The following is a 22,379-nucleotide window of genomic DNA, read 5'->3' on the forward strand; positions in this document are numbered from 1 at the left end:
TCAGCAACCCATGCTTGTCTCCCATGAAGATCCGGGTTAGAATTGATCTTTAGTAACCCATGCTTGTCTCTCCTGAAGATCCGGGTTAGAATTGATCTTTAGTAACCCATGCTTGTCTCTCCTGAAGATCCGGGTTAGAATTGATCTTCAGCAACCCATGCTTGTCTCCCATGAAGATCCGGGTTAGAATTGATCTTTAGTAACCCATGCTTGTCTCTCCTGAAGATCCGGGTTAGAATTGATCTTCAGTAACCCATGCTTGTCTCCCGTGAAGATCCGGGTTAGAATTGATCTTTAGTAACCTATGCTTGACTCCTGTGAAGTCCCGGGAAGGAACCGATCTTCAACAACCCATGCAACTATGCTTGTCGTAAGAGGTAACTAACGGGATCGGGTGGTCAGGCTCACTGACGTGGTTGATGGATCGATGCTCATGATGTCAATCACTGAATTGCCTGGTCCAGACTTGATTATTTACAGACTGTTGTCATATAGCTGGAATATTGCTGTGTGAGGCGTTAAACAACAAACAAACTCATGTGGTAAGATGGTGATTGGAAGTGTAACAGTAATCAATGTATGCAAAGACCATTCAACAATGACAGGTGGAAATTAAACACACCAAGTGAACTGTGGGATCTTGATACTAGGACATGTATTTGTGACTGTAATTTGAACATCACATTGTGATACAGGAGTCTGGATAGATAATAAGTTATCATAAATGCTTGATTGTGTTTAGATTAATCGGGCCAATGAGCTGCACATTGATGTGTGTGTCAAGCTGTCCATTCAGACAGGAGTGAGGTTCACCACCCCCTGAAACAGCCTGCAGTGTATTTGGCCAACAGCCTTCACAGGAAACAGTTTCAGTTGCTTGATTACATGGGTAAAATAACCCCAGTTCCTTTCTGAACCACCTTCACAGAAACATATCAACACATGGTATTATCATTGTGTCCTAATTTCAAATACCAGTTGCCATCCTTCTTGTTGTGCTGCTGATTGAATAAAACAGAAGAAGAAAAGCAGTAGGTAAATAACCGCACAATTTACGAGGTACAAAAAGTCACTGATTATCTGCCTCAAGCTGTTACGATTCACTTGCATATTCAGTGAATCGAACCGTATCCCTTCATGAACTGAATTCCTAATCGTGGTCACTAGAATTGAACATGTACAATTTTTTTGTAAAGAGTATTTTATTACTTGTTAAAGTTATTTATCAAAGCGAGATATGCAAAATGGAATATATACAAGCTATGCAGTGGTGTAACTTGAGTCAGTTTGATTACGCCCTAGTGGTACTGTCAACCAAAACATGAGGCTATAGTATATGCCTGTATTGCAATGTATTGCTTGTTTGCTTTACAAAAAATGTCACTGAAATGTTTCAACCTGAGCAATAACATGACATATATTTACGTACATTTTTCATAAACTCAAGTTTTACACTGACACAATGTTTTTCCCCGTACCCAAAGACAATACCAGCTGATTACCGTGAGCATGTAACACCGGAAGTAACTTGTTATTGTATTCGTGAATAAATATTCATATTGGTTACCCTGTAGTGGTGATACGTATCATACTCACTTCATAGTATATTCGTTGTAGCCCTAGTCCCAAGTGAATTAATTTGTTAACATTATTTCACGAGGGACTAATAAATCCAAATTGCTAATGGCTAATTCTGTTTTTCACCATTACTCTATTTTTATGGGAATATGTGGAGTCGGGGCAAAGTAAGCAGCAAGGTACTATGAACCACGAGCGGTTTGCTTGGCCCAGGTTCTAACAGCATTCACTCACTCACTCTGGCTTGTATCCTTCAAGGTGGGAATCAGCAATGTTGAAAGATGAAGATACTGCATCAATGAAACCATTCCCTGACAAATAAGGATTTCAAGATTCGACCTTTACAGATCAACTGATCAAATGATGTACTTAATGATAAAATACCAAAACCTCACATATTATAATTTTTATACCCTTAATACGATATAATGGCAAAGGAACACATGAGGGTAATAGTCTCTTAATAATTCATGTCATTCTTAACATGATCAACATGCAGACATATTTTTTTTCACATAAGTAGATCTACAGTGAATGAATACAATGCCTGAGTGAACCGCCCCATTAAGTATACGGTGCCAAATGACCTGCATATCAGGAAACCAATTTCTCAACATTCTAGGAACGTAATGCAATAGGGTTCTTTATAAAGTAGGAATCGTAATGAAGTATTAAGCAGTTCCTGCAAGAGACCTCATGATAGTAAATTGGAATTATCGCATTGATAACCCTATCCATTATGATAGACCAGGGATTTATCTAGACCTTCTTAGCGGCCGATATTCGGCCCCAAGTTGGAGCAGATGTCAGTAATAACTCCCAAATTTGGAATTAAACATTTTCCAATTCCTGCTGTTTTAATTAGAACTAATGTTATGGTTTTAAGTTGTCTGGTATTTCACTGATAACAGGAAGAAAGGCTTTAAAGCTTAGTTTAACATTATTGCAGTCAATGCAATTATGATATCTATTGTTCAAATTCCTCTGAATTTTGCAAAATAAGTACTTTAAATAAAATCCACATTTTAGACAAATAACAAGTTTTGCCAATTTGCCTGCCAAGGGCACTTAGTTTAGATTCTCCAATAAACCCCTGTAAATAAACTAATCAATAGCAGTATCTTACAGCAAAGGAAGAAGAAACAAAGTTGACTTTTTGTATTAATCAATTTTACAATGCATTTTACAAAATATACAGTTTAATGGATACTCATATCTCAAGATAACTTCCATATAATTTAATACCATTCTGTAAAGTTATATAGCGCAAAAAAACATGTTCATGTACATGAACCACATATGGTAAATGTTAAACAATTAGGGAATCACTCAAATTCAAATACTGTCACAATCAATTTCTTTAAAATCAGATCTGTATATACAGTACCCATCTGTATGAAAGTCAGGCGATACCTCCATAGGAGCACAAACTATGACCACCCAATCAACATTAAGGATGTGTGATTTGTACAAAAGAAAACCCCACACAGAACACAAGCATTCCTTCAATGGTTCCCTGTTTGTGTGTAGATGCCATGGTGCTCAGATACAACAGGGTCAGTAGCCACAAAATTATAATGTCATAGCCTTAATTATTTACATACGAAACTTGTCTTTTTAGTTCGTTTTTGAGATACAACATAAGATATGCTGGTCTGAATGCTTCGTTCACTCAAACCACAAATTTAGAGTCCTTGACGCTGACTGGCCAAAAGCAAACCTGACATGCCCTCCTATGGTGGTGTCCTCAGATGTTCATGCAGAGACGCATCGGATCCGAGTAAAAAATCTGATTCTAATGAGATTATATCACAGTAAACCTCTCGTGCCCCAGGATCACCCTTCAATCAGAACTTTGAATACAGAATAAAATGTTTTCACAGTGAATATGTTTTCCACTCACCAAATGAGCCATGGGCACTGAAACTCAAACATTACTAACTTCTACAAAGAGTTTAATTTCGGTTTAATTTGTTTGTTTTATAGGCCCAACTGAAATGCCTTTTATCTTGACATTTCCTGAGGGCTACTTAACGATTCAAATGATAAACTGAAATTTGTTATCTCCAATCCATTTATTTTACAGGCTGAACAAAATACAAATAATTGCTGCTCTGACAGTGAATTTATGAATATTAGATGCAAGCAAGTATTCATTTTGTTTTTGTGAAAAATATTACTATGGTCTACAAAATATTCATCTTAAAACCAAATAATATTTTAATTTTCTATGCATAACATTTCCCTAACTGTTAGTAAAATACATTGTTTTGGTACATTAATATCACAGCCTATTATTGAAGGATAGAATTTCAGGTTAAACCTACAAGCATGCATTGCTTCTCACAGGCCATCATTAGGCAGACATGGGATTCCAACCCTCATCAAGCATGAACACCCAGCTGTGACACCATGCACAGCGCAATGGAAGGATTATTGCTGACACAAAACTTGAACACATCACAACGAACATCAAGGTTCCCTGTTTATGATCCAAAACTGGCTCCCACAGCAGATATCACTTGTGTGAGATCAAGCGATATCTACACTGTCAATATTGCTACAATGAAATTGCATCACAATGCTTTGTAATCCATTGTGACATCATTGGTTACCATGACGTCACAATCAAATGACATCACTAATGTCTCTGCTACTGAAACTGCTAGCACTAGTTTTTACACTTAAAGGGCAAGTTCACACGGAAATGAACCTAATTTTCTTGTACTTTTTCCACAACAAAAGTGTTAACCTAGAAGTGTCATAGACAAAAATATAAAAATATCACAATTAATCAACATATGTTTTGCATTAAAACGATTTATATTTTTCACATTTACCAAGTGTTCTATTTCCATAACAAAAACACCATGGCTTATGCCCCTTGCAATATGACGTCATTGGTGCCAATTGATAAACATTATGACGTCATCATGCTTTGTTAGAGCCGCTTCACGTGGTGTAGGTACAGGTGTGTCATTCTAGCGTCTCAGATGCCAGCCAGCATAGTGTTATGCTGAGTCACCACTGCGCCGGAGTGTGTCGTAGGCCATGTTGTTTTACCGAAAACTTGTACTTGATATCTTTTGCGTTCAGAATAGACAGGGACCCAGTTGAATTGGCACCAATTACGTCATAATCTAAGGGAGATAACTCAGGCCTGTTTAGCTCGAAAAACGAAGGCCTCATAACGGCATATCATTTTCACACTATTGTGAGCTTCCTACTTTCACTGTGAAAAAAATGAGTGTATATTTTCAAACACAGATACTAACTAATTCTAAAATTGCGTTTTGTTTAGAAAAAGAAAGAAAGTAATTTTTGCGTGTACACTTCCCCTTTAAGACACTGCCTATTACTGTCTACAAAGTGAAAAAGTTGAATGAATGATGTTGGATGATAAAGAAAATCTCACCGGAGTGTCTTTTGATATCAAATATATCAAAAGACACTCGGCTGAGATTCTCTGTATACACTATCTGCACCGAGCCAAAAAACATTGTGGAAGTACGTTAGTGTCTGATCCAAGGGGTTGAGTGCAGCAGAGACGAGCACAACAACATTGGTTAGTTTATCAGTAACATCATCATCGAGATCAACATTCATACACTAGGAAGAGTTCAATCAAGTGCAAGGTCACCTTCATTAGACTCAGGGCGCTGTTGGTTATGAGCGGTGGTATAAGTTTCATATATCCTGTCATGTCTCAGACAATCTGACCTATCAGGCCTGTTTCCATGTATTGGCTCTGAACAGTATCAGCTATACAATACAAGGAAGTCGTTACGATCTTATTTATTATCCTGCTTTTGCCAACAATATCAGAATTCTATCCAATTCTGTTTTCCACACAAGCAAGATTACTTTGGTTAATGAACTTGTCTTGGTAGGAGGAAACATGTTTCAAAACTTGCTCCAACTATACTGATTACTTTCAGTAATTATTTCAAATCCATATCGCTCTGTTACTACTGGGGGCGGTGAGGTAGCCTAGTGGTTAAAGCATTGGCTCGTCACCCAAAAGACCCAGGTTCGATTCCTGACATGGATACAATGTTTGAACCCATTTCTGGTGTCCCCCACCATGATATTGCTGGAATATTGCTAAAAGCGGCGTAAAACCATACTCACTCACTCACTGAGAATGCAAGTGAGTGAGTTGGATTTGACACTGCTTTTAGCAATATTTGAGCAATATTGAGGCAGGGAACACCAAATGGACTTCACACACTGCAAGTGGGAAATGAACCAGGGCCTTGGGGATGAAGAGCAAACACATTAACCATAAGGCCACCCACCACCCCTAAAGTGAGGTGAGGTGAAATGGAGTTTAAAGTCGCGTCCTAAATTATTGCATGCACGTGTGTGTTTGTGGCTGCTTGTACTTGCCCGGACTCCTGCCGATTTATAGTGCTAGCCCACTGAGATACCATGCCGCAGTTTAACATGAATACCCCACTCAGACACAGTATACAGACTCCGAGCCGACCAGTCCTTGTTTTAGCCCCTTAATGCCGAGCGCCAGACAGGGTAACAACAAGTACCATCTTTTAATGTCTTTCGTTATGACACGGCGGGGGATTGAACCCCAGATCTTCCGCTCTCCAGGCGGACGCTCTACCACTAGACCACGGAGGCGGTCACACCCCTAAGCATCCAGCACAATGTTCTATAAGTATAAAAATATTGGACACTTTCTGGTAATCCATGTTGCCTGTGAAGAAATAGAACTATGTTTTAAATTTTACTTAATCCTGACAAAGTAATTCAGGCAAATGTTGCCTTCAATAATGTCTCTCTAAGGTGAAAAAAGCCCTCAACAACCAAGGTGATTATCTCTTTTCAGAGGAGACAACCATTTGATCCTGTCTCAGTAAACATACTTACAATGTCCATTGAGTATATTGTCAAAGATAAAGATTCAACATATCCCACAGATCTTCAGGGCATTGTGTTTGGTTTTGTAGTCTAGCCTCTCCAGTCTCACACCATTCTTCAGCACACTTGCCCTACATCAATGAGATGAGCAGAAACTCGGCTTGTTGTTGTCTAAAATTAATCAGCCTTCCTGGAGACCACGCCGTCCTTTGTAGGATCATTCATTTCCTGTTGGCACATTTTCTTGCTGCTAAAAGAATACAGCAACTTTGTTGCAGGCAGTTCCACAAACGTTATCGTGTGATACAATGGGGCATCGCAAGACAGCCCCACAGAAATGGTTTACTGCACCCCAGTGGGCAGTCCTGTCTGGACAACGCCATGTTTTGTCAATCCCACCAATTCTATCAATTCTCAGAGATGTGTTAAATTACAAGTTTTCAGTCATTCAATACTAATTTCAACATCTAAAGGCAGCTCTATTTTGATGCCAATCAGTTGACTTTCCTCTTGCGCCCTAAAACATCTTGTGTCAAGGGTTACTGAAAGAGTAAAGGGCCTCCCGACACCTTGATTACACAGCCATGGACCATCTTCTTGTGTCAAGGGTTACTGAAAGAGTAAAGGGCCTCCAGACACCTTGATTACACAGCCATGGACCATCTTCTTGTGTCAAGGGTTACTGAAAGAGTAAAGGGCATCCGCCCACCTTGATTACACAGCCATGGACCATCTTCTTGTGTCAAGGGTTACTGAAAGAGTAAAGGGCCTCCAGACACCTTGATTACACAGCCATGGACCATCTTCTTGTGTCAAGGGTTACTGAAAGAGTAAAGGGCCTCCAGACACCTTGATTACACAGCCATGGACCATCTTCTTGTGTCAAGGGTTACTGAAAGAGTAAAGGGCCTCCCGACACCTTGATTACACAACCATGGACCATCTTCTTGTGTCAAGGGTTACTGAAAGAGTAAAGGGCTTCCGCCCACCTTGATTACACAACCATGGACCATCTTCTTGTGTCAAGGGTTACTGAAAGAGTAAAGGGCCTCCAGACACCTTGATTACACAACCATGGACCATCTTCTTGTGTCAAGGGTTACTGAAAGAGTAAAGGGCCTCCAGACACCTTGATTACACAACCATGGACCATCTTCTTGTGTCAAGGGTTACTGAAAGAGTAAAGGGCCTCCAGACACCTTGATTACACAACCATGGACCATCTTCTTGTGTCAAGGGCTACTGAAAGAGTAAAGGGCCTCCAGACACCTTGATTACACAACCATGGACCATCTTCTTGTGTCAAGGGCTACTGAAAGAGTAAAGGGCCTCCAGACACCTTGATTACACAACCATGGACCATCTTCTTGTGTCAAGGGCTACTGAAAGAGTAAAGGGCCTCCAGACACCTTGATTACACAACCTTGGACCATCTTCTTGTGTCACTGAGCTGTATGAAAGAGTGAACATATGACTCCCATTTTTGAAGATTATGGGGACCAAAGTTGCAGAGGTACCAAAACAGAACAGGACCTTAAATGCCCGCATAATTTGAAGTACTTGATAGAATTTAAAATGTGGACCAGCAAAGGTTGCTGCAATGTCAGAAGAAAAATGACTCCCTAATTGGGCACAGAACAATGGAAGCTGGTTTCATTTTGATTCCATATATATAACTAGTATCTTGAATTCTATGATGTGATCGTGACCGCACATGATTTGAAAACTGCACCTCCAATTGTCAACATACAGTTGTCAACATTGTGCAGCTCGTGCATGGTCTGGAATCCATGAACATGCGTTTTCCCTTTGTGTGATAATTCAATACATTCAGCAAATATTAAGTGCATACCTCAATTAACAATCAACACACACTTCAGTTGGCCTTGCATTAAATTGTTACAGCTGTCACTTTGAGGAATCTAAAGTGTTCCCTTGCTATTGCGCTCTTCAATATAGCACTAATTCGGTTATAGCGTGTGGTAAAGCACGGCTCCCAAAAATTACTTACATTTTTAATAAACTCAAGTTTTCCAATGACAATGTTTTCCACCATCTCAGAAAACATTATCACCATGATCACGTAACACCGGAAATACCAGTCAACAAATCTGGGCAACAATGCAGTTTTCCGGGCTCAACCCGAGCCCTACCATCCACTCAATTACTGCACTATAGTGAGACCACTGTCTTGCTATACCGTTACCGTGCCTCACGCTCCAGTGACTTGCTTCACGATCCAACACCACTTTTCGGTCTTAGGGAAACTTACACATCTTTATGATCCAACACCCCTTTTCGGTCTTAGGGAAACTTACACATCTTTATGATCCAACACCCCTTTTCGGTCTTAGGGAAACTTACACGTCTTCACGATCCAACACCCCTTTTCGGTCTTAGGGAAACTTACACCTTTTTACCATCCAACACCCCTTTTAGGTCCTTAAGGTTAGCTTGCTTAGGGCAAGGTTTAGCCATAAATTCTTACCATTTCAAATGTTAATCCGGTTAATCTGATTGGTTGGTCATGTTGACATAAACAATGGCAGGTGTGGTTTCAAGAAAAGATGAATGGGAGAGAGGACGGTGACGTCACACGCATGCGCAATTCATTGTTTACTGAATTACGCATGCGTGTTAATGGGGTGCTAATGACCGTTAAACAAGCACTGATTACATGTGATAGCGCTAGTGGTCCAGTGATAGAGCATCGACTAATTAACACGTTAATTAGCCAAGCCGTTGAGCTGGCAAAGAGCACTTGAGCCCCCATGGCACTAACTGGATCTGAAAAAATGCGCCCAGTAAAGTGCACTACTCCCCAAATCCGAACTGAAGTACGCAATTTAATCCTATTATTATAATATCTGGTTATCTGGACTAATGTTTGTAATGTATTTTATTAATTATATTCAAAAATTTAATTCAATAATTATAATAACGTTTACAATAATTTCGGCGACATCGTATGTGAAGTGATCGGTAGATCGCACAACTTACCATGATTTACAGCAACCACGGTCAGATTACCGCTATTTGTAATTTGAAACAAACTTTGGTTGCAAGAGAATGGATACACATATCACAAATGCCGTACCATGACTCACTAAAAGTCATATTTGAGCCAGGTTGACTAAAATGTCAACATAACGTTTTCGGAAATACATGTAGCACAGGAAGTCCCTACGGTGACTGGTCAAATTGTTCCATACGTAAAAAAATATCCTGCATACCACCTGTACCAAAGTGCTACGCTTTTGGTTCTTATAATTTTAAGTATATATATATATTGGAAGCTGCAACTAAAACAACATGATATTGGAATATATTATTCCTGATAGAATAATAATTTCAGATACAATTTCTTCCCACCATTGCATCAAAATTCTTTGAAGTTGGGAACTTTTTAACTGAATTACCGGTACATTGGGAGGAAACGTGTCACACTCAGGCGCAGTGGTGACTTGGCATAACACCACTGCCACAGGCTAATTTGCATATCACGTGACTGGACCAAGTTTGTTTTACCTATTTATTCACCTGAATTTGCTGAAGGGATAAAATGTGTCTTTTGGAAAGCGCACTATTAAAGGGGCACTGATCTAAAGCAATTCCCCGGGACTGGTTGTTGCCTTTGTTATTATTTTTTCCCCCGTGAGGGTTACTGGATGATATAGCAGAATTCTGGACTAGTTCACGACCTGTGCTGCGCCATTCGTAAGCGCGTTTGTCACTTTTATTGATAGCATAAGGGCGTATGGTCACACTGATCAACAAAATGAAGTACAGTTTTGGAAATGATATGGAAATGTAGGTATATTTGTGGGTAGCATCGGTAATGGTGACGAAGTTTTGGTAATTGTGCGATTTTCCTTCACACTATTGACTTGCAACAAAAGTAAATATTTCACCTGAACATTGCTTATTTTATCGTGTGTATATTTTTACAGTCAAATTTGCAAAATTTTCACTTAGGAAATTTATTAAACGCCAAAATATTCAGTTACTTTACAAATTGACTGAAAAATATGTCTATCTGTATTATTATAATAAAAAATTCCAAATATTTTTATGTGCAATATCATCCCCAAGTGACTGAAAATGTTGGGATTAAAAGTACATTTGTACAATGTTTGGCTTCTAATCCAAGCATAATTAATCTATTGTGATGTTTTTGACCGTCTTAATCATTTTAGTCAATCTGTTAAAGAAATGGACAGATGTTTCAGTCAATTTGTAAATTGACTGAAATATTTAGAGATTTTATAAATTGCTTGAATGAATCACATTTTACACATTGACTGTAACATATACACGCTTACAAAGGAAAATTCTTGTGAAAACGTCTATCGCGCTTCGAAGAACTTCCAAATCAAGAGGTAGACGAACAAGAATGATTCTGTCCAATGCTACAGCGAATGAATGAAAATAAAATGCAAATATCATAATTACAACCTACCAAATTTATGTGTATAATTTTAGGCAACTTCCTTGTTCGAGGAGTGTATCCGTGAATATCCACATAAAGGAACAATATCCCACACGTCTGCAGCTGTAAAAAGAAACTTATTCGATGTCACATGTCTCTATTACAGTCAAATATTTTAAAATATATATATCGTTTCAACTGATCACTTAGTTTGTTTCAGTTGTTTGACATAGGTGTCAAGTTTCACAGGTCAGCTGAGAAAGCCTGATGTCCACGGTTCTTTAAACAAATCCACTGAGTTAGATACAAGGAGCAATCAATCAAGGTATTATCGGTTAACCCTTTGAACAAAGTATGTAGTTTTTACATCGGCACTTCACGCCATGACATGAGTGTATTCCCTTTGTTTTAGTAAACCTAGACATGTAAACACTCACTTTTGACATATCCACTGTGCACGATACAAGTGATTAATCAATCAACGTTTTTTCTGTTGATCCTTTGATGGCTAGGAAAGATCCGTTGATTTACAAAAAAGTAAATCAACTGATCATTCATCTCTTGCTGGGCTGCCACATGCATATTACATAACACACATTTCACCTCACTTCAAACCTGGATTTAGATTGAATAATTACCCCCAGACACAAGACATGCCAAATGGGAACCTTTGTCAAGTAATCTGAGTGGTGCTACCCCTAATTATACCTGTAATAAATTCATTAACTGAGCATCAAGTGAATGACGACAAATACCAGAAAACGTGGATGACAAGGGAGTTGTAATAGTATTATCCACGCAATCCGAAATCTGAAAATACTTTCACTGCAGGGATACTTTTTTTTATCATTAAACAATAACCATCAGGGGTATTTCCCAATAATGACATCCGATGAGCTCTCACCGTTCTTGTTTGTTTGTTGGTTTAGACTTAATTAACATTGCGCCCTTTGTCAAAATCTTCAGAGATCACGGGTAACCAATCAGTGTTCAAAAATGTGTAAAACAAATATTGCCTCCAAGTTTATTTAGCTGTCCTTGCAGACGGTAGCCCAGTCTCTTGTCATGCTCAGTTGCGTTAGCGAGCAAATCGACTCACGGCAGCTGGTCAGGTCTAGAGGCCAGTGTCAGACAGCTGAGAAGAAGCCACAGATTAGTGCCCCTTTTAATACTCGATAAATCCTTTTTTACACCATGAATCATAAACAACTCCTATTCTAATCTTTTTTTAAAATCTGAAACGAGCAATGTAGATCATGTTAGGTAGTCAGAGCATGTATATTGTTTTGTTGGTCATCTACCACCTACGACTCGACCTATGTTAAACCGCTGATCATCTATAACACTCATCAATTATTTGGACCCCGAAGGCAGCGTTGTAGCGAGGGATTACTGTATTTCATTACAAAAATGTAAGCAGAAATTCAATAATTATTTGTCAAGACGTTAAAGATATGTCTTGTGTGGGCATTCAGGCGAAAGTGTAAGAAAAATCAATTCTCAAATCCTTAAGTAATTTAGTTACCATGAAATATTAGTGCTTGCAGTGAAAAATTTAGGCAATGGACAATTTTAGTTGTAAAACCAGTTGAAGTATGAAATGGAATGTGGCATCAGTGCTACTGGGGTGTATATGAACTATCGCTTCCCCTTCATCGGGCGCGCTGCCTGGAACACATCTGTAGCTCCTACACACAAGAATAATTGCTTGTCTAAATGTTACACATCTTCAGCGCAGCTGTTGATATCAAGTGAACCAACAAGAGTGAGTGAGTGAGTGAGTGAGTGAGTGGGTGGGTGGACAAGTTCTGTAGTGAGTAAGTAGGTGAGTGAGTTGGTGGGCGGGTTGGGTGAGTGAGTGAGTGAGTGGGCAGGATTTGAGTGAGTGAGTGAGTGAGCGAGGTAGTGAGTAGGTGAGGGAGTTGGTGGGCGGGTTGGATGAGTGAGTGAGCAGGATTTGAGTGAGTGAGTGGATGGGTGGGCGGGCGAGTGAGTGAGGTAGTGAGTAGGTGAGTGAGTGAGCGAGTTGCACATGCCTAATAGTTTCCCCAATACAACATGAGGCAAGACCAAACCTTTAATTACCTCAGAATGACTTATTAGTAGAAGGTACCAGCTTATCACTGGATGTAAAGTTCCTTCAAAAGACTTATTCAAAAGATTTATTTCATTACATGTACATCGTCAGGTCAAAGTTAACTTTATGATCATGACATATTGTACTGTTATAAATTATCCATACACTACTTTTCAATGAGATTAAATAGAAAACACACATATTTAGGTTTTTGGCCTACCCCAGCATGCATTCTAACAACTCTGATTCTTTAACTCTGACCTTTGTAGCCACATAAACAGTGAGCGAGTATGGTCTTACGCCGTTTTTAGCAATATTCCAGCAATATCATGGCGGGGGACACTAGAAATGGGCTTCACCCATTGTACCCATGTTTGGAATCGAACCCAGTCTTCAGCGTTACGAGTGAACGCTTTAACCACTAGGCTACCTGACTGCCCCCCACATAAACGAAGCCATGATACTACAGATCACCATGGAATCATAAAAAAACCTTGAAGAATGGTGATTGTATCTTAGTGTTATTTCTATATGTGAAGTTGTTCAGGCAAAGCTCTGTAAACGTATTACAAGAGTATGGATTAATGATTATAAGTCGAGCCACACTGGTGACATATGCAAATACCGCTGTCAGCCTGGCACGGGTGTAAGCAGCATGGGATGGTATAATCACCCGGGACGACCACCTGCACACGACACGTGTAGGTGTCGCACACCGACAATCACCACAACATCACATCAGTTTATAGAATAACTCCAAGACCTGTAAGGTGATCACCCGCCAAATTGCAATTCAAAATCACTGGACGTGACAATAAATCAATCAAAAAGTCCGTGCTAGTTGGCGTCAAATGTGAAATCGATGCTTGACAACTTCTTTACAAATTACACACATCTTTTTTTCACAGCATTATTTGATGTTTCAAAAATAGTTCTAAAAACTATAGTTCTTTATGGAAAAGGTTCAATAATAGCACAAAATTAACCACGCATTTCTTAACAAGCAGATAAATTTTCCAATGGGATGTGTTTCCAGTACCTTATAGGCTGAGATAATCCATGAACTGTTTCGCCTTTCTCAACCAGCAGTAAGCCACACGTTGATCACTTCGGCAGTATGAAGACTAACATCTCGTCTCTGAAATGAACACATTGTACAGAAAAAAAAGTTGTTAAATTACCTTAATAAAAATATAATAAAAAGGAGCCCAGAGACTCTCTTTTCATTTTCAGATACTGCAGTAATCTAGACTCGCCAAACATTATAGACTTGCATGGACTGTATTTGATATATTTGTATCAGAATACCTTCTTTCCTATTCTATCTCTTCCCAACCCTATCATATCTTGACATAATCAGAACTATCACTCCAAATCAATCTGCTGAGAGACAGACACTGTTTCAGTTTGAAATCAACATTGTGTACTTTAGAGGAGTATTGGATGTGTATTGATATTCTGTTATTATATATTATTAAATAATGATATAATATAAAAATGTTTAATGTATGAACATAAATTTCATAAACCCCTGTCTGTTTGGATAAAACTATATTTATTGTATTACATACAGGCATTGTGTACAGGTGTACGGGTATTGTGTGCAGGTGTTTGTTTGTTTGTTGTTTACCACGGCACCGATTAATCTAAACACAATCAAGCATTTATGATAACTTATTATCTATCCAGACTCCTGTATCACAATGTGATGTTCAAATTACAGTCACAAATACATGTGCCAGTATCAAGATCCCACAGTTCACTTGGTGTGTTTAATTTCCACCTGTCATTGTTGAATGGTCTTTGCATACATTGATTACTGTTACACTTCCAATCACCATATTACCACATGAGGTTGTTTGTTGTTTAACGCCTCACACAGCAATATTCCAGCTATATGACAACAGTCTGTAAATAATCAAGTCTGGACCAGGCAATCCAGTGATTGACATCATGAGCATCAATCTTTGTAATCAGGATGCGAAGACATCCATCAACCAAGTCAGCAAGCCTGACCACCCAATCTTGTTATGGGTGGCTGAAGACCTATTCTAACCCAGATGTTAACGGGTGTGCAGGTGTGCAGGGGTTGTGTACATCTGTACAGGTGTGCAGGTGTTGTGTACATCTGTGCAGGTGTGCAGGTGTTGTGTACATCTGTACAGGTGTTGTGTACATCTGTACAGGTGTTGTGTACATCTGTACAGGTGTGCAGGTGTTGTGTACATCTGTACAGGTGTGCAGGTGTTGTGTACATTGGTACATCTGTACAGGTGTTGTGTACATTGGTACATCTGTACAGGTGTGCAGGTGTTGTGTACATTGGTACATCTGTACAGGTGTTGTGTACATATGTACAGGTGTGCAGGTGTTGTGTACATTGGTACTTCTGTACAGGTGTTGTGTACATCTGTACAGGTGTGCAGGTGTTGTGTACATCTGTACAGGTGTTGTGTTCATCTGTACAGGTGTTGTGTACATCTGTACATCTGTTGTGTACATCTGTACAGGTGTTGTGTACATCTGTCCAGGTGTGCAGGTGTTGTGTACATCTGTACAGGTGTTGTGTACATCTGTGCAGGTGTTGTGTACATCTGTACAGGTGTTGTGTACATCTGTACATCTGTACAGGTGTTGTGTACATCTGTACAGGTGTTGTGTACATCTGTACCTGTGTTGTGTACATCTGTACATCTGTGCAGGTGTTGTGTACATCTGTGCAGGTGTTGTGTACATCTGTACAGGTGTTGTATACATCTGTACAGGTGTTGTGTACATCTGTACAGGTGTTGTGTACATCTGTACAGGTGTTGTGTACATCTGTACAGGTGTTGTCTACATCTGTACAGGTGTTGTGTACATCTGTGCAGGTGTTGTGTACATCTGTACAGGTGTGCAGGTGTTGTGTACATCTGTAGAGGTGTTGTGTACATCTGTACAGGTGTGCAGGTGTTGTGTACATATGTATCTAATAAAGTGTTTTCACTGTTTGCATGACTTGCTTTGAGTCATTTCCTACTTTGATGGTTGGTTGATATGAAACTTGAATAGTTTTATGATTTGTGACCTGCCAGGAGAAAAGTGACCTTCTGGGTGCTGGGATACAATTGTGCTATGACGTCAAAAAGACATTTGACGTCAACTTACTTCAGTGAAGATTGCTATGTGGGATGTCATGTATCTCTGTAATAAATATGAACTGAAGCTTGTGAATTGTATTTATGTGTTCCCAAAATCTCGTAGTTTTAAAATATAATGAAAAGTCAAAATGTGATTATTCACCAATAAGGTCCCTTATATCACAGTTGGTCACATTTGAAAACTGAAAGAGCAAATTTGAATTGCTTCATTACTTGATTCCCACAGCATGACAAACTGGGACTCATGACAGGTGGCCCCTGTCTAGATGACAGAAACAAGTCTTATATACCGGTACATGATCTCTAATAGGTGATATAAATAACGTGGAATCATATCATTCTTTGAATGCCAAGTAGGTAAAGTGTTCACTTTACCAGCTATGGGTCCTGTTGCTTACCATGGTATTGCTGGAACATAGCTAAAAGTCCACAGTCTCGTTACATGTCAACACAGCATCTCTGAATATGCCCCAGTTTAGTATCTATGCCACCATGCATAATGTATGACAACACAAAGGGGGCACCAGGTATAAATTATTCATGCACACCCTTATTGATACCATCAATCTCGGACACTTCTCCGCCACCACCAAGGTCACAGTTTGATTACTCGCCTCCGGAGTTTCGCTGTCAACAGCTGAACTAGGTTGTTGCCCTGATTAAGATGGAGGCTCCATGGGGACTTGAGACCCGGGGTTTCAATACCATCTCCGGGTCCCCCCAACCCATCCCCCGGCCCTCTTTTACAAGGGATGGACACAATATTACTGACTCCATTCTGGCAACTTTGGCTTCAATCTTGCAACTTTGGCTCCATGTCAGGCCATGGCATTAGCTCCGGAATCAATTATTTGGGAACAAAGAGTGCCTGTCTTTGATGGCAATTAATCAGCAGCAGGAACAGTCATGACACCTTGGACCGGTTCCTCATCGGTTGAAACAGGACCACATCTACATAAAAATGTACCGGTTCCTTGAAGATGGGAAGTACAAGGTGGATACAAGCTGCAACAGGTCTACCACGCTCAAGTGATTTATTGGCTGGGTGGGTAGGAGGTTAGGTGGTGGTCAGTTGGGTTGGTGTGTTGTCAGGTGGGTTGGTGTGTTGTCAGGTGGGTTGGTGTGTTGTCAGGTTGGTGTGTTGTCAGGTGTGTTGGTGTGTTGTCAGGTGTGTTGGTGTGTTGTCAGGTGGGTTGGTGTGTTGTCAGGTGGGTTGGTGTGTTGTCAGGTGGGTTGGTGTGTTGTCAGGTTGGTGTGTTGTCAGGTGGGTTGGTGTGTTGTCAGGTGGGTTGGTGGGTTATCAGGTGGGTTGGTGTGTTGTCAGGTGGGTTGGTGTGTTGTCAGGTGGGTTGGTGTGTTGTCAGGTTGGTGTGTTGTCAGGTGGGTTGGTGTGTTGTCAGGTGGGTTGGTGTGTTGTCAGGTTGGTGTGTTGTCAGGTGGGTTGGTGTGTTGTCAGGTGGGTTGGTGTGTTGTCAGGTGGGTTGGTGTGTTGTCAGGTTGGTGTGTTGTCAGGTGGGTTGGTGTGTTGTCAGGTGGGTTGGTGTGTTGTCAGGTGGGTTGGTGTGTTGTCAGGTTGGTGTGTTGTCAGGTGGGTTGGTGTGTTGTCAGGTGGGTTGGTGTGTTGTCAGGTGGGTTGGTGTGTTGTCAGGTGGGTTGGTGGTCGGGTGGGTTGGAGTGTTGTCAGGTGGGTGGGTGTGTTGTCAGGTGGGTTGGTGTGTTGTCAGGTGGGTTGGTGTGTTGTCAGGTGGGTTGGTGTGTTGTCAGGTGGGTTGGTGTGTTGTCAGGTGGGTTGGTGGTCGGGTGGGTTGGTGTGTTGTCAGGTGGGTTGGTGTGTTGTCAGGTGGGTTGGTGTGTTGTTAGGTTGGTGTGTTGTCAGGTGGGTTGGTGTGTTGTCAGGTGGGTTGGTGTGTTGTCAGGTGGGTTGGTAGGTTGTCAGGTGGGTTGGTGGTCGGGTGGGTTGGTGTTTTGTCAGGTGGGTTTGTGTGTGTCAGGTGGGTTGGTGTGTTGTCAGGTGGGTTGGTGGGTTGTTAGGTTGGTGTGTTGTCAGGTGGGTTGGTGGTCGGGTGGGTTGGTGTGTTGTCAGGTGGGTTTGTGTGTGTCAGGTGGGTTGGTGTGTTGTCAGGTGGGTTGGTGTGTTGTCAGGTGTGTTGGTGTGTTGTCAGGTGGGTTGGTGTGTTGTTAGGTGGATGTGTTGTTAGGTGGGTTGGTGTGTTGTCAGGTGGGTTGGTGTGTTGTCAGGTGGGTTGGTGTGTTGTCAGGTGGGTTGGTGTGTTGTTAGGTGGGTCGATGTGTTGTCAGGTGGGTTGGTGTGTTGTCAGGTGGGTTGGTGTGTTCTCAGACTGGTGTGTTGTGGTTGGCTAGGTGGGTTTGTGTGTGTCAGGTGTGTTAGTGTGTTGTTAGGTTGGTGTGTTTTCAGGTGGGTTGGTGTGTTGTCAGGTGGGTTGGTGTGTTGTCAGGTGGGTTGGTGTGTTGTTAGGTTGGTGTGTTGTCAGGTGGGTTGGTGTGTTGTCAGGTGGGTTGGTGTGTTGTCAGGTGGGTTGGTGTGTTGTTAGGTTGGTGTGTTGTCAGGTGGGTGGGTGTGTTGTCAAGTGGGTTGGTGTGTTGTCAGGTTGGTGGGTTGTCAGGTTGGTGTGTTGTCAGGTGGGTTGGTGTGTTGTCAGGTGGGTTGGTGTGTTGTCAGGTGGGTTGGTGTGTTGTCAGGTGGGTAGGTGTGTTGTCAGGTGGGTTGGTGTGTTTTCAGGTGGGTTGGTGTGTTGTCAGGTGGGTTGGTGTGTTTTCAGGTGGGTAGGTGTGTTGTCAGGTGGGTTGGTGTGTTTTCAGGTGGGTTGGTGTGTTGTTAGGTGGGTCGGTGTGTTGTCAGGTGGGTAGGTGTGTTGTCAGGTGGGTTGGTGTGTTGTCAGGTTGGTGTGTTGTTAGGTGGGTTGGTGTGTTGTCAGGTGGGTAGGTGTGTTGTCAGGTGGGTTGGTGTGTTTTCAGGTGGGTTGGTGTGTTGTCAGGTGGGTTGGTGTGTTGTCAGGTGTGTTGGTGTGTTGTCAGGTGGGTTTGTGTGTGTCGGGTGGGTTGGTGTGTTGTCAGGTGGGTTGGTGTGTTGTCAGGTGGGTTGGTGTGTTTTCAGGTGGTATGGTGTGTTGTCAGGTGGGTTGGTGTGTTGTCAGGTGGGTTGGTGTGTTGTCAGGTGGGTTGGTGTGTTGTCAGGTGGGTTGGTTTGTAGTCAGGTGGGTTGGTGTGTTGTCAGGTGGGTTGGTGGTCGGGTGGGTTGGTGTGTTGTCAGGTGGGTGGGTGTGTTGTCAGGTGGGTTGGTGTGTTGTCAGATGGGTTGGTGTGTAGTCAGGTGGGTTGGTGTGTTGTCAGGTGGGTTGGTGTGTTGTTAGGTGGGTCGGTGTGTTGTCAGGTGGGTAGGTGTGTTGTCAGGTGGGTTGGTGTGTTGTCAGATGGGTTGGTGTGTAGTCAGGTGGGTTGGTGTGTTGTCAGGTGGGTTGGTGTGTTGTTACGTGGGTCGGTGTGTTGTCAGGTGGGTAGGTGTGTTGTCAGACGGGTTGGTGTGTTGTCAGGTGGGTTGGTGTGTTGTCAGTGTTGTCAGGTGGGTTGGTGTGTTGTTAGGTTGGTGTGTTGTCAGGTGGGTTGGTGTGTTGTCAGGTCGGTTGGTGTGTTGTTAGGTTGGTGTGTTGTCAGGTGGGTTGGTGTGTTGTCAGGTGGGTTGGTATGTTGTCAGGTGGGTTGGTGTGTTGTTAGGTTGGTGTGTTGTCAGGTGGGTTGGTGTGTTGTTAGGTTGGTGTGTTGTCAGGTGGGTTGGTGTGTTGTCAGGTGGGTTGGTATGTTGTCAGGTGGGTTGGTGTGTTGTTAGGTTGGTGTGTTGTCAGGTGGGTTGGTGTGTTGTCAGGTGGGTTGGTATGTTGTCAGGTGGGTTGGTGTGTTGTTAGGTTGGTGTGTTGTCAGGTGGGTTGGTGTGTTGTTAGGTTGGTGTGTTGTCAGGTGGGTTGGTGTGTTGTCAGGTGGGTTGGTGTGTTGTTAGGTTGGTGTGTTGTCAGGTGGGTTTGTGTGTTGTCAGGTGGGTTGGTGTGTTGTCAGATGGGTGGGTGTGTTGTCAGGTGGGTGCGTTGTCAGGTGGGTTGGTGTGTTGTCAGGTGGGTTGGTGTGTTGTTAGGTTGGTGTGTTGTCAGGTGGGTTGGTGTGTTGTCAGGTGGGTTGGTGTGTTGTCAGGTGGGTTGGTGTGTTGTCAGGTGGGTTGGTGGTCGGGTGGGTTGGTGTGTTGTCAGGTGGGTTTGTGTGTTGTCAGGTGGGTTGGTGTGTTGTCAGGTGTGTTGGTGTGTTGTCAGGTGTGTTGGTGTGTTGTCAGGTGGGTTGGTGTGTTGTCAGGTTGGTGTGTTGTTAGGTGGGTTGGTGTGTTGTCAGGTGGGTTGGTGTGTTGTCAGGTGGGTTGGTGTGTTGTCAGGTGGGTTGGTGTGTTGTCAGGTGGGTTGATGTGTTGTTAGGTGGGTCGGTGTGTTGTCAGGTGGGTAGGTGTGTTGTCAGGTGGGTTGGTGTGTTGTCAGGTGGGTTGGTGTGTTGTTAGGTTGGTGTGTTGTGGGTGGCTAGGTGGGTTTGTGTGTGTCAGGTGGGTTGGTGTGTTGTTAGGTTGGTGTGTTGTCAGGTGGGTTGGTGTGTTGTCAGGTGGGTTGGTGTGTTGTCAGGTGGGTTGGTGTGTTGTCGGGTGGGTTGGTGTGTTGTTAGGTTGGTGTGTTGTCAGGTGGGTTGGTGTGTTGTCAGGTGGGTTGGTGGTCGGGTGGGTTGGTGTGTTGTCAGGTGGGTTGGTGTGTTGTCAGGTGGGTTGGTGTGTTGTCAGGTGGGTTGGTGGTCGGGTGGGTTGGTGTGTTGTCAGGTGGGTTGGTGTGTTGTCAGGTGGGTTGGTGTGTTGTCAGGTGGGTTGGTGTGTTGTAAGTTGGGTTGGTGTGTTGTCAGGTGGGTTGGTGTGTTGTCAGGTGGGTTGGTGTGTTGTCAGGTGGGTTGGTGTGTTGTCAGGTGGGTTGGTGGTCGGGTGGGTTGGTGTGTTGTCAGGTGGGTTGGTGTGTTGTCAGGTGGGCTGGTGTGTTGTCAGGTGGGTTGGTGTGTTGTCAGGTGGGTTGGTGTGTTGTCAGTTGGGTTGGTGTGTTGTCGGGTGGGTTGGTGGGTTGTCAGACTGGTGTGTTGTCAGGTTTGGTTGGTGTGTTGTCAGGTGGGTTGGTGTGTTGTCAGGTGGGTTGGTGTGTTGTTAGGTGGGTTGATGGATGGTCAGATGGGTTTGTGTGTGTCAGGTGGGTTCATGTGTTGTCAGGTAGGTTGGTGTGTTGTCAGGTGGGTTGGTGGTCGGGTGGGTTGGTGTGTTGTCAGGTGGATTGGTGTGTTGTCAGGTGGGTGGGTGTGTTGTCAGGTTGGTGTGTTGTCAGGTGGGTTTGTGTGTGTCAGGTGGGTTGGTGCGTTGTCGGGTGGGTTGGTGGGTTGTTGGGTTGTTGGGTTGTTGGGTGGGTTGGTGTGTGGCTAGGTGGGTGGCTAGGTGAGTTGGTTGGCATATAACAGCAAACATCAAGAATGTGGTTTATATATTGTACCACAGTTCAAGTGAGTGATCAAGCCCTCTATCATCCAACCTCACACCACATCCCACCAATCCACACTTCAAAGAAGAACTTCATAGCATACAGCATTATATCATTGGATACCTGTCCAAATTAACATTCAGCTTATCATAATCAGATTTCTGCTGTACTGAGTCCCACTTCATCCACCATCATCAGATAACAAGCCAGATGCAGGACACAAGAAGCATCATTTTGTGGCCAATTATCCAACATCATCAGTCAACGCAGTGTTTTGAAGTCTTGTTTGAGTGCTACTCCAGCTATTACTGTTTATGACTAGCACAGGCAGACATCCTTCTAATAATTTTACTGGTGTCCAAAACAAGATCTCCATCTATCACAAAACTAGGGGCTGGTCAGAAAGGGATGTTAGCAGGGTGGGCAATATAGGGTAAATAATCAAACTACAGTTACAACAAACTTAAATTTGTGGTCCCTTTGAGTTTGTTATAACCATAGTGTGATGGACGTGCATACTGCAGGATGATTGACAAGGGGGATATATCAACCATAGGATGGGCAATATAGGATATATACCCTAGTACAAGCATACTCATCAGCAGGATGATTGTCAAGGGGATATATCAACAAGGGAGGCAGGCAATGTATAATATATTCCCATCAGCAAGAGAGTTGATATTGAGGACATACTAACCATATGATGAGCCATGTAGGATACATAA

At 42.4% G+C, this 22,379-nt stretch overlaps 1 protein-coding gene and 1 long non-coding RNA gene across 2 annotated transcripts in view; one reads left to right on the plus strand and one right to left on the minus strand.

The window, feature by feature from the left end:
* LOC124152222 (putative G-protein coupled receptor F59B2.13) overlaps positions 1-22,379 on the plus strand; it is a 101,065-nt gene that overhangs the window by 39,805 nt on the left and 38,881 nt on the right. The gene's annotated exons all lie outside the window — the stretch shown is intronic.
* The window catches only part of LOC124152223, an 82,725-nt gene continuing 74,347 nt past the window's right edge, over positions 14,002-22,379 (minus strand). The window contains exon 3 of the long non-coding RNA XR_006863487.2: positions 14,002-14,100. This is a non-coding gene — a long non-coding RNA (uncharacterized LOC124152223). The remainder of the gene's footprint in view (positions 14,101-22,379) is intronic.

Source organism: Haliotis rufescens, unplaced genomic scaffold (assembly GCF_023055435.1).
Source record: "Haliotis rufescens isolate VD_foot unplaced genomic scaffold, xgHalRufe1.0.p SCAF_30, whole genome shotgun sequence".
Lineage (NCBI taxonomy): Eukaryota > Metazoa > Mollusca > Gastropoda > Lepetellida > Haliotidae > Haliotis > Haliotis rufescens.